Source organism: Scomber scombrus, chromosome 21 (assembly GCF_963691925.1).
Source record: "Scomber scombrus chromosome 21, fScoSco1.1, whole genome shotgun sequence".
Taxonomy (NCBI): Eukaryota; Metazoa; Chordata; class Actinopteri; order Scombriformes; family Scombridae; genus Scomber; species Scomber scombrus.
In genome coordinates, this window is record NC_084990.1 from 23,424,877 (window position 1) to 23,434,343 (window position 9,467).

Here is a 9,467-nt window from a genome sequence, read left to right on the forward strand (position 1 = left end):
GTGTGTGTGTGTTACAGTCATTCAGTCGATGTGGTGTTTTTTTTTTTTTTTAGCTGCTCAGCTGGTTTGATTTGCACAAAGCATTGACTGTAAGCGCAGGTCACAGTTTGCGGTGTGTGATTGATGGAGGAAGGGGTGTTGGGGGGGGGGGAGGCAGGTCGCCCCCCCCCCCCCCCCCCTCCCTCCCCAGGCTCCCTGCTGGAGGGTGGAGGTAGTGGTGGTGATGGTGGTAAGAGGTGGGGGGGTGGGGGGGTGAGGACATGGATCACCCAGGGCCACTAACATGTGATGACATCCAGTGGAAAGTAACTGAAATACATGTAATCAAGTAGGTAGGAAGGGAGGGAGGGAGGGGGAGAGGGAGGGGGAGGGACAGAAGGTAGGAAGGAAGGAAGGATGGACAGAAGGAAGGAAGGAAGGACGGAAAGAAGAAAGGAAGGAGGGACAGAAGGAAGGAAGGAAGGAAGAAAGGAAGGAAGGTAGGATGGACAGAAGGAAGGAAGGAAAGAAGAAAGGAAGGAAGGTAGAATGGACGGAAGGAAGGTAGGATGGATGGAAGGAAGGTAGGATGGACAGAAGGAAGGGAGGAAGGAAGGAAGGACGGAAAGAAGAAAGGAAGGAGGGACAGAAGGAAGGAAGGAAGAGAGGAAGGACGGACAGAAGGAAGAGAGGAAGGAAGGAAGGATGGACAGAAAGAAGGAAAGACGGACAGAAGGAAGGAAGGAAGAAAGGAAGGAAGGTAGGATGGACAGAAGGAAGAGAGGAAGGAAGGAAGGAAGGACAGAAGGAAGGAAGGAAGGTAGGATGGACAGAAGGAAGGAAGGAAGGAAGGAAAAGAAGACAGGAAGGAAAGTGGGCCGGATTGGACCCCTCGGCGGGCTGGTTCTGGCCGGCGGGCCTCATGTTTGACCTCCCTGGCTTAAGTAGTCGGTCAATATATCGATATTATACCGATATCGTGACATGTGACTGAATATTGTCCCAGAGTTCTGATATCATAATACAGCAGAAGTGTCTTTTCCTGCTTTTAAGGCTGAATTACAGTTAAATGATGTAATGTTCTGAACTTACCAGACTGTTCTAGCTGCTCTATTATCTGCCTTTTATCCACTTAGTCATTATATCCACATTACTGATGATTATTTATCACCAAGGCCTATTAAGTAGGACTACTTGTATTTCCATGTGATGCTACTTTCTACATCTCAGAGGGAAATATTGTTCTTTCACTCACATTTATCTGCTGACCCTTTGGAGGGGCCCCACCCCTAGGTTGGGAACCATTTGGACTTTAAACTAGTGTTATTTCTAGATGGTGGGACAATGCTGTGGTTATTGTCTGCTCAGGTTATTGACTATAGCTGTAGTTTTGACTCCTGAATGACATCAGGGTGGCCTATCTGAGCTGGGTTTGTGGATTTCTTCTTCCATGCTTTCTTCTTCCATGCAGACAGGAAGTGACAGTGATTGTCTAATTGTCAATGATTGTGATTGATTTGTAATTAACTGAGGGGGAATTCAGACACATTTAACCATTGATTTGTTGAATGCACTTGCTGAGAGTATCTATGGGACTGTTGGTTACAGAGAAAGGTAAACTAGGGTGTCATCTGCATACTCTGACTCATGATAGTTGCTTTAATGGTTTTTAAATGTTAAATAAAAGAGGCTCGAGCACTGAACCTCATGGGGAACTCTGATAGATAATAGTAGTTTCTATAAATAACCAGCACATGAACTGTATGGTGAATAAGTTGATCCAGTATCCATCATTCTTTCTTCGGCTTCCTGTGCACATGAATGATGAAAATACTGTCATGCTGCAGCTCTTAATTGCTTTTAAGTCATTTTTAATTATCTGTGCTGCTCTGGAGATTTAATCAGTTTTGCAAATTTCTCTTTTGTGCTGAATATTTAAAGCAAAACATCTTTAAGGGATCAGATAAATCCAAGCGGGGAGTTCCGGTCCTCTGAAATGAGGCCAACGCGGAAGTAACTTAAAACTGCATTCTATCAAAAGGCCACCAGGGGGCGACCGTTTTGGTGTCAAAAGGACTTCCGTCTCTATACAAGTCAATGGAGAATTCACCAACTTCTCACTTGATTTCTAACCTCAGTAAACGTTTTCAAAATGTGTTTATGGTCTCAATCGCTAGTTTAAAGCCTTCTTCAATGCAGTATGATGTTCATTTGTGGAATTTTGGCCTCCTTGATTTTATATTTGACGATAAAGCAGGGTATGCATTAGGGCGTGGCTACGTCGTGATTGACAGGTTGATTGGTTCACAGGTTCAGGAGGGCGCCTCATGCTCCTCCTGATGCCCATATAAGTAGAATCCCTGTTTTTATTTTTCCCAGCATGCACCTGAAATTTTGAAGATGGCGCTGCTCAGATCCGATACTATTGGCCTCCGAGCAGCAGTCCACAAACCAATGGGTGACGTCACTGATGTTATGTCCATTTTATATACAGTCTATGGATAAATCACATAATTTACTGTTCAGATTTTTTTGTCATTATAGTAAAATCTGCAAACAGCACAACATATGTTTGTATTGGGGGGGGGGGGCCCTCTTGTACATGGGCCCAACAGTTTCTAGCTGCACCCCTGTTGAATCCAGCTCCAACCTGATCCCTGTGGAGAAGAAATTCAGGTTCCCAACAGACAAAATATCTTTTACGGTTTGGCCTCGAGCTTCAGAAAAGCTTTTTTTTTTTTTTTAATTCCAGGAAGTTGAGGTCCGAGTATTTAAGAGCCTCACTGTTCTGTACTGTTCAAACATGGTGACACACGTCATGGTTGATGAATGTAGAAGTGATTAATAATCCTCCCCTAAATCCTGACTGCACCATGCTGCATCAGATAGTATGCAAATGAGAGACACTTTAGATGAATGTGTTTATAGGTTTATGTGGTTTGTTTGTTATCAGTGTGCCCCCCCCCCCCCCCTCCAACCCACAACCCCTCCTCCTCCTCCTCTCCTCTTCTGCAGGGCTTGATGCTACAGATAAATCTAGAGTTTGTTAATCTCTCAGTCAGGACTCGAGGCTCGTTAAATTACCCACTAAAAATGTGCACAACCCCCCCCCATGCAAGTTTATCATGAAGCAAAATGCATGAAGCTCAATCCCTGCATCTCTGCTACAGGACTACACACACACACACACACGCACACACACATGCACGAGTGAAGTGAATGAATGAATGGGGAGTTTTTTCTGTCAGGAGGTCACTGGTGTCGCAGCTTCTTCGAGCCTCGAGGGGCTAAACCGGATCGGGCTTTAGCTTTAGAGGACTCCAGTTGAATTCCAGTCGAAGAGGTTTTATAGCTCTCTCTCTTTCTTTCTTTCTCTTTCTTTCTCTTTCTCTCTTAACATGCTGCTGCTCAGTCTTTGTCTCTCTCTCTCTTGTTTGTCAACCCCACCCATAGCTCTCTCTCTCTCTCTCTCACTCGTAACTGAAAGAAAAAAAGAGCGGCGTATGTCAACACTGCGCCCATGGCAATATGGATCAAGTGTTGTTAAACCCTTCGTAAGTGTTGCATAACCTGAAAAAAAGAAAAACAAACACAGAATCACTATGCAGGGAGTCAACAAAAGAGGATCAGAAACAGGTTGATTTATAGGCTGTCATGCATGAAGCGCAGATGCCAGAGGAGCTCATCATCATCATCATCATCATCGTCGTCGTCACAACCTGGGCTGCTTGTTTTGCTTGGCTGGGAACGCTGGGAGGGTTTTTTTGTGTCTTTGCTATCTTTGTGCCTTCTTGCTCGCCCACACTCAGACTGCAGGCAGACAATCAATGAGAAAGGTATTACTGCAGCTAATGCCCCAGCAGAGTGGAGTTGGCAGAGGTAGAGGTATCAGAACCCCCCCCCAGCGCCACATACACAGACACACACACACACACCCAGAGGACATTTACCCCTATAAAGATTACTGGAACTGTGCCTTACTGCAGCTCTAAGGGACAAGAAGCTGTAACTCAGTTTAACAGATGTAACCAACCAATTATTTATTAGTGTATAAACATAGCAGTGTGTGTGTGTGTGTGTGTGTGTGTGTGTGTGTGTGTGTGTGTGTGGGCTACTTTTGGGGACAAATGTTTAAAGCTTCAGACCAGTTAATTTGGGACAACGTGTCCAATTGGGAACAAAAGTCATCATTTTTTTGATCACTTAGGGTTAGAATAAGTCTCCAAGAAATTAATGTAAGTCTATGTAATGTTGTAGTTTCCCCAAATGGCCTGATATATGTGTGTGTGTGTGTGTGGGGGGGGCTACTTTTAGGGGACACATTTCAGACTTCAGACCAATTAATTGGGGCCAACTTGTCCAATTGGGAACAAAACTCATCTTCCCAATCAAGAAAAAGCAGATTTTTGGGTCAGTTGTTAAGGGTTAGGGTTAGGATAAGTCTCCAGGAGAGTAATGTAATGTCACCAAAAGTGATGGTGGTTTTGTGTTTGTGTGTGTGTGTGTGTTTGTTGCTACTTTTGGGGGCAAATGTAAGACTTCGGATCAGTTCATTGGGTCCTTTAGGGACAATAGTCGTCTTCCCAATCGAGAAAAAGCTAATTTTTTGGGTCCGTTATGGTTAGTATAAGTCTCTGTATAGTTAATATAAGTCTAAGTAATGTCCCCAAAAGGTCTGATATATGTGTGTTTGTGTGTTTGGGTTACTTTTGGGGATACTTTTCAGATTTCAGACTAGTTATTGGGGCCAACTTGTCAATTTAGGGACAAAAATCGTCAAGAAAAAGCTCATTTTAGAATAAGTCTTGAAGAAAGTAATGTAATGTAACCAATAGTGGTTAGGGGTTAGGTCTGATATGTGTGTGTGTGTGTGTGTGTGTGTGTGTGTGTGTGTGTGTGTGTGTGTGTGTGTGTGTGTGTGTGTGTGTGTGTGTGTGTGTGTGTGTGTGTGTGGACTACTTTTGGGGATACATTTCAGACTTCAGACCAGTAAATTGAGGGTGGCTTGTCCAATTGGGAACAAAAGTTGTCTTCCTAATTGAGAAAAAGCTAATTTTTGGGTCAGTTAGGGTTAGGATAAGTCTCCAGGATTAATGTAAGTCCCCAAAAGTGAGCATGATTTAATATCTCTCTGTGTGTGTGTGTGTGTGTGTGTGTGTGTGTGTGTGTGTGTGTGTGTGTGTGTGTGTGTGTGTGTGTGTGTGTGTGTGTGTGTGTGTGTGTGTGTGTGTGTGTGTGTGTGTGTGTGTGTGTGTGTGTGTGTGTGTGTGTGTTTGGTAGGCCAGGTGCTTGTTTATTTCCTGTCATCTGTTTGAGAGCCGGCGTACTGGAGCCCAGCGAGGCGTAACATCCTGATAATGAGCTCTAACCTGTATCCTCACAAGCAGAACAGCAGGGCCAATTAGTCATATTTAGAGGGCAGCAGGCTCCGACATGATGCCTGACTGCTGGCCACGCAGCTAACAGGTGATAGCTCCTGTGTGACCTCGGCAGCCCAGCGTCACCTGTGGGATAAAAAGGCTCGGAGACTTAAAGAAAAGTACGAAACTACACCAAACAAATACAATGAATGCTTTAACCCTCCTGTTGTCATCGAGTTAAGGAAGGAAGGGAGGAAGAAGGAAGGAAAAGAGGGAAGCAGGAAGGAAGGATGGAAGGGAGGAAGAAGGAAGGAAAGGAGGGAGGGTGGAAGGAAGGGAGGAAATGAAAGAAGGAAGGGAGGAAGGAAAGGAAAGGAAGGAAGGAAATGAGGAAGGAAGAAAGGGAGGAAAGGAAAGAAGGAAGGAAGGAAGGTAGGAGGAAGGAAGGAAAGTAGGACAGAGGAAAGAAGGAAGGGAGGAAGGTAGGGGGAGGAAAGAAAGAGAAGGAGGGAGGGAGGAAAGGAGGAAGGAAAGGAAGGAAGGAAGAAAAGAAGGAGGAAGGGAGGAAAGAAGGACAGAGGAAAGAGGGAAGGGATGAAGGGGGGAGGGAGGAAAGAAGGAAGGGAGGAAGGAAAGGAAGGAAGGAAGGAGGGAAGGAAAGAAGTAGGGAGGAAGGAAGGACAGACGGAAGGAAGGAAGTTCACAGACTTCAGGACTCCTCTTAATCCATCATCAGAAAGTTAATTTATAACATTCGATGGTTTCAGCATCTTTAAAGTGGAGATTTGCCATTTCTCCTTTTATTATATGAGGGTTAATTGAATGTATAATCCGGTTTTGGGATGCACGCCCCAAACTCAACTTTGGGGCGTGATTGATTGTACGATAGTTGGTCCTGATCCATGATCTTTTTTGAACATTTTGAGCATTTTATGGATTTTTTTGCACCTGATAATAAAGAGAGTTTGCCTTCGAGCATCAATAGTAACCAAGAGAAGAAGAGAGAAACACTCATATCTTATTCTTATCACAGATTTTGCCTTAAAAGAATTAAATGACAAACATTAACCAATGCAATAATATACTATTGTGGTTTATCAGCAATATATTTAAAATAAAGTATATGTGGGGAAATCTGTTTATACATACTTCTTTATCCAAGTGTCTAAATCTATCTAATTGAATTTCATGTATTTATAGTGTTTTTATTCAGTGTGTCTCTATCTCATGCCTACTTCAGTGCAGGGATTTGACTGAAAAGAAGCTTTTATTTGGCCTTTTCTTTAACATTACCATGACATCTGGAGCTTCTATAATCTCCTCCTCTATTAGCCTGTGAAGGGAAACACACAACATGAGCATCCACACTAAACTAAAGGAAGCATCTCCCTTCAGGACGGACTGACGGACGGACGACGCTGTTGCCGCATTGCTCCAGTTAAAAAGATATAGGTCAAGAGAGGTTCAGACACAGTTAAATTCATCCTCCGAAAACAGTCCGCCTGCACCATTAATCCTGTGTAATGCTGCGTAAACTGTGCGACTGAATGAAAATGTGTAACTCTGTGTGAGCACAGCGAGGTTACGGCAGGAAGGGGACAGACCTAATCCTCTTTTGGCTCCGGCCTGATAACCCCCCCCCCCCCCCCCCCCCCCCCCCCCACCCCCCCCTCCCCCCTGTGTCTGTCCATCACTGACCCACCGACTGACTATTGGTCCAGTTTTGTTCCCCCATTGACTTTCCCTGTTTCAAAAATGATTCATCATGAACAGGTTTCTATTTCCTCCTACAGGAAGTGCGCCAGGCTCTGCAGCCAATTTCACACGGTGACCAAACTGTGTGTATTTTTTTACAACTTCCAGGTCCAACAGGAGGCCCAAAAAACATTTTTCCCCACATGCAATCATGGGGAAAGGAGTGTCTGTTAATAATGGACCCCTGTGAATGAACTCATTTGACCAGGGGTGTCAAACATGCGGCCCGCGGGCCAGAACCGGCCCGCCGATGGGTCTAATCCGCCCCTCTTTCCTTCCTGTGTTCTTTTCCTTCCTTCCATCTGCCCTTCCTACCTTCCTTTTTTTCTTTCTTCCTTCCTCCCTTTCTTCCTTCTATCTTTCCTTCCATCTGTCCTTCCTCCCTTCCTTCCTTCTGTCCTTCCTTCCATCTGTCCTTCCTCCCTTCCTTTCTTCGTTCCTTCCCTCCATCTGTCCTTCCTCCCTTTCTTCCTTCTGTCCTTCCTTCCATCTGTCCTTCCTCCCTTTCTTCCTTCTTCCCTTTCTTCTGTCTGTCCTTCCTTCTTTCCTTCCTTCCGACTGTCTGTCCGTCCTTCCTTCCTTTCTTCCCCACTTCCTTCTGTCTGTCTTATCTTCCTTACCTTCTTATTTCCTTCCTTCCATCTTTTTAATGATCCGGCCCACATGAGATCAAATTGGTCTGAATGTGGCCCTTGAATAAAAATGAGTTTGACACCCCTGCATTAGACTATCAGATTCATCCATTCAGTCTGATAACATTTGGAAAGTCGAGTCTAGATCATTTTTATCCCCCTTCAAGTTAGTCGGTTTCTAGTTTGCATTCATCCAGTTTATTCATTTACAGCATAGAAGTGAACAGAGCTGTATCTAACTCTCTTAACCCTTACATACTCTTCTTATTCTGACATTTTTATTCTAACTTTATAAGGTAACTTTATTTATGTACCACATTTAATACACAAAGGCATTCAAAGTGCTTTACAGAATGAAGTGTACAAGTGAAATAAAGTGAGATAAAAAAATAACATAATAAATGCTCCAACTTAACTATAAAAACTATATCTTTTAATATAATTTTTTTTAGTTTTGACTACTGTATGAAATGAATAAACTTAACATAAAGAAAAATATCTTTAAAATACTGCATATCAGATGGTAACCAAGTGACGTACTAATTTAAAAATATATATATATTTGGGCTGCAGATTGCAAACAGAGATAGAGTATAATCTCTCTTTTTAACATATTTACAGGATTTATGAACTTTGTACAATTTGGGAGAGATTAAGTAGGACACATAGGAGGAATAAAAAGTGTCGGTAGAGGTTAGAAAAGAATAAAGAAGATAAATATTAAAACAAAAACCTCTACCGCTTCACAGTTTTGACCTCATCTTATTTCAACTCATCTTCTCTCTCACATTGTTTCTCTGCAGCCGATAAATAAAAGCGACTTGTTGGTTTTTCTTAATAAAAATCAGAAACTAGATGTGAGTCCCAAGACGAGGAATGTGAAGGTGAGATAAGACTAAAAAAACAAGGAAGAAGAAAAAAGAAATAGATAAATAAATGACAGAGATGTTGAGGAAATGGATTTATAATCTCCAGACTTGGAAATAGTTCTGTATTGTCACTACTCGTGTTGCATTCGTTGCCGCGGGCGACAAGATCCCCACATAAAGTATATTGTCGTTTTGTATTTTCCTGCAACACATTTCATTCCAGTCCCTGAAACCCATTATCGACTGTCAGTCTGCTGCAGCCTCGGTGATTGAAGACAGAGCGGTAAATTGCTTGTTTGTTCCTTTTTTTCCAGGCCTTCTCTTTAATGGCTTCATTATTTTTTGATTATTCCTTTCATGCATTATTCTTTCTGTCATATTCTTCTTCTTTGGCTGCCGGGACAATCGGTAACTTTCTGATTGATGAATATTTGAGAGTTTATTTTTCCAACATTTTTTTTCTTCTGGTTCTTATTCTCTCAGTTTTCCCTTTAAGCTTCCTGTCGTCCTCCCGGGTCAAATTGACCCCGTCTGTTTTGACTGTTCCTTCTTTCCTCCCTTCCTTCCTTCCTCCCTCCTTCTCTCTTTCTTTCCTCCCTTCCTTCTTTCCTTCCTTCCTCCCTCCTTCTCTCTTTCTTTCCTCCCTTCCTTCTTTCCTTCCTTCCTTCCTCCCTTCCTTCCTTCCTTCCTTCCTTCCTTTCTCCTTTCCTCCCTCTCTTCTTCCCTCTTTCTTTCCTCCCTTCCTTCCTTCCGTCTGTCCTTCCTTTCTCCCTCCTTCTCTCTTTCTTTCCTCCCTTCCTTCTTTCCTTCTTCCTTCCTCCCTTCCTTCTTTCCTTCCTTTCTTCCTTCCTTCCTTCCTTCCTTCCTCCTTT